We start from the raw sequence: 3,236 nt of genomic DNA, 5'->3' as shown, positions 1-3,236 counted from the left end.
AAGTCGACAACCCATACCCTACCCATTAGGGTCGGGTGCCCATGGGCGCACAAACCCATGGGTCGGATTGCCGGGTTGACAAGTGACCAACATATCTAGCCGGCCGGGTTTTATCACGTGCCTGAGTGCTGTTGCAGTAGTATATTCTGTAGTGTATAAATAGGCAGGAGGGCCTGGGCTTTTGCTCCAACTCACCGGTAGATTGCCCCGCTACCATTCCAAGCACGCATTCCAGCTATAGGCAGGCTGCAGGCAGTTCGGAAAGAAAAAGATATAGCTGCAGGCGCCATGATGGTCACCGGCAAGGCTCTGATGATACTGGTTGCAGTGTTTATTATCTGCACCGTCGGCGGCCTGGTGATCTCGCCGGCGGCCGCGGAAGAGGTGCCCCTGGTGCCGGCGGTGTACGTGTTCGGCGACTAGACCATGGACGTGGGCAACAACAAGTTCCTGGGGAACTTTACGCCGTCGTTTCCCTACGGCGTCGACCTCCCGCTGGGCATCGAACCCAGGTTCAGCAACGGATACAACATGGCCGACTCCATCTGTACGTACTACGCGCAGGCACTTTTTATCATGTCATTCTACCCATGAAACTAACAGATATGCAAACTGAAATGCAGCGAAGCTGTTGGGTTTCAATATGAGCCCGCCGGCTTACCTGTCGCTGACGCCGGAGACGAGCGTTGAGATCCTGAAAGGCTTGGGTGGAGTCAACTACGCTTCCGGTGGATCCGGCATTCTCGACATCACTGTCAGTACTGCCGCTTCTTTAATTGCGCCTAATGCTGACACTGTATTCATCTATCTTTTTTCTAACAAAAACTTGTTTGCATTACTTCACCATAGTCTGAGTTACTTGTCCTAATCCTGCTTCTTGTTTGCATCGACAGGGGAATGCCTCCCTCCCGTTGAGCAAGCAGGTAGAGTACTTCGCGGACACCAAGGCAAACATGACAGAGGAAAGCGGCGGCAATAGCACCGAGATCGATGCGCTGCTGTCCAGGTCGCTCTTCCTCGTTAGCGACGGCGGCAACGATATGTTTGAGTTCGTCTTGAAGGGACGGCCAATCATTGAGTTCGAGTCCTTCCACCGGGACCTTCTGTCCAACTACACCAAGTATGTCCAGACGCTGTATGGGCTCGGGGCGCGGCGTTTCGGTCTCATCGACGTGCCGCCTGTCGGCTGCGTGCCGATGATGCGGGCGATATTCTTCCGGAGTTTCGGTCTTGACGGCTGCTTATTCCCCGCAAGCGACCTCGCAAGGGGCTTCAACAAAAAGTTGAGCATCGAGATGGCGGAGCTCGCCGCGTCGCTGCCCGGGATGAGGTACTCCGTGGGGAGCTCCTACAAGCTGGTGACCAGCTACACGGCGCACCCGGAGGCCGCCGGGTTCGACGATGTGAAGAGCGCGTGCTGCGGCAGCGGGATGTTCGGCATGGAGACCTCGTGCGTGCCCGATGTCACCACCTGCCCCAACCACGATGACCATCTCTTCTGGGACGCGGTGCACTGCACACAGGCCACCTCCAACAAGGGCGCCAAAGCCATCTATGACGCGCCGCTGGAGGACGGATTCGCCGCACCCAACAATTTCAAGCAGCTGCTTCTTGATGATCAACCCACAAGCGTCAGCCGTTAATTTACTTAAGAGTGTGAGTCTCAAGCCTGCTGCTATTCTCTGTTACTAGCACTTTTGTCATGTTCGTCTTATCCTTGTTCTGTGTCGAGCACAGCAGATGTGTGTTGCATGTGCTCAGTTAGTTTTTTTTTTTTTTTGAAACGGGGCAAAAAATTTGCCATTTTCATTGATTAAGAAGAAGAGAATTGCACGGTTAATTAACGGAAAACCGAGCTAAAACCGATACAACTCAACCCACGTGACATGGGCACCACCGGCCAACTTGGCCACCGACATGAGACACAAAGCTGCAAAGAAGAAAAGCATTCGTCGAGGAGTCGCAAGCGTCATCGTCATCACCGGTTGCCTCGAACGAGCGACTCCGACTTCACCATTGAGCTCCAACCGCGAAGCCAACCCGCAAACAGCCGCATAGAAGCCACGACGGCACATGCCACCAGATGGCCACACGCGCAAGCAGCCGACAGCTCCGACTTTGACGACGAGCCTCACCAGGGAAATATGCAGGACTTGCGCCGACCGTGCCCTCAAAGCACCTCGGACACGCCGGGAAGAGCCGACTACCGAAGTCCACGCCGCGACCCGAGCTCCTCTCGACGACATCATCGTTGCCAAACAAAAACCAGCGCCCTGCCTCAGCAAACTACACGGCGAAGATGCCGCCATCCACGACGAAGATGCCGCAATCCACCAGTCTCCCAGTCGTAGCCGGCTCCGAGACGATGCCCCCAAGGAGGAGAAAGACGCGAAGACGCCTCCATCGCCCGATCCAGCGAATCTGAGGTTTCCCTCCGGAGCCAAAGCCGCGGGGAGAAGGAGCACACCTCCACGGCGACGCTTCCAAGAAAGATCACGGCACCCGCGGGCACCGCCGTCGCCGGCTCCGAAGAAGGCCGGAGCAAAGATTTCTCCCGAAGATGCGCCGACCACCTACCACCACCGACCGCCACCCACCAGCCACCACCTGCTGAGGCCGACCTCATTCTTGCCACGGGATCCCACGATCCACCGCGACCAGACGCGCACCACCCTCTGGCCGAAGCCGCCGTCCACCACCGCAGCACCACCGTAGCCACCTCCACCGCAGCAACCCACGCCGCATCGCGAAGCGCAGCACCCAGATCGATGCACCTTGCACCAGATACAATCGGAGCTGCACAGGCGAAGCAGCAGAGAAGACGAGCAGGGTCTCCCTCCGCAGCACACCTCGCACTCCAGAGGAGCACACCCGCCCGACGCACGCCTGCAACCACCGCGCCAGCTGGTCACCGCTCGTGAGAGGAGCCGCGCCCGACGTTTTGTATCGTGCAAAATAAGGAACCTGACACGTACATTGTTTGCGTGGAGGTGCGTCGTATAAGTGGGCTGCATTGTTACAAGCTGTTCGTGGCATGGTAGGAACAGATCGTGGCATAGGAGTCGGTCATCTTTGATTCCTTACTGGATAATATCCTTATACTGAATAATAAAGAAGAGAAACAGGAAAAGACCCAAAGATAACAGCGTCGGGAAAATCTCGTCTCCTCTCAGTATTCATGCAAGTGAATTACTACTGTCCATGCACAGTGGCGGAGCTTCAGTAGAAATCATGGA

At 56.2% G+C, this 3,236-nt stretch overlaps 1 pseudogene; it reads left to right on the top strand.

Annotated features, from left to right (window-relative positions):
- The first annotated feature begins 291 nt into the window (after positions 1-291).
- LOC119321319 lies at positions 292-1,692 on the top strand (annotated as a pseudogene).
- Positions 1,693-3,236: the final 1,544 nt, after the last annotated feature.

Source organism: Triticum dicoccoides, chromosome 6B, assembly GCF_002162155.2.
Source record: "Triticum dicoccoides isolate Atlit2015 ecotype Zavitan chromosome 6B, WEW_v2.0, whole genome shotgun sequence".
Lineage (NCBI taxonomy): Eukaryota > Viridiplantae > Streptophyta > Magnoliopsida > Poales > Poaceae > Triticum > Triticum dicoccoides.
Note: the sequence above shows the minus strand (reverse complement) of the source record. Positions and strands in the feature narration are given on the sequence as shown.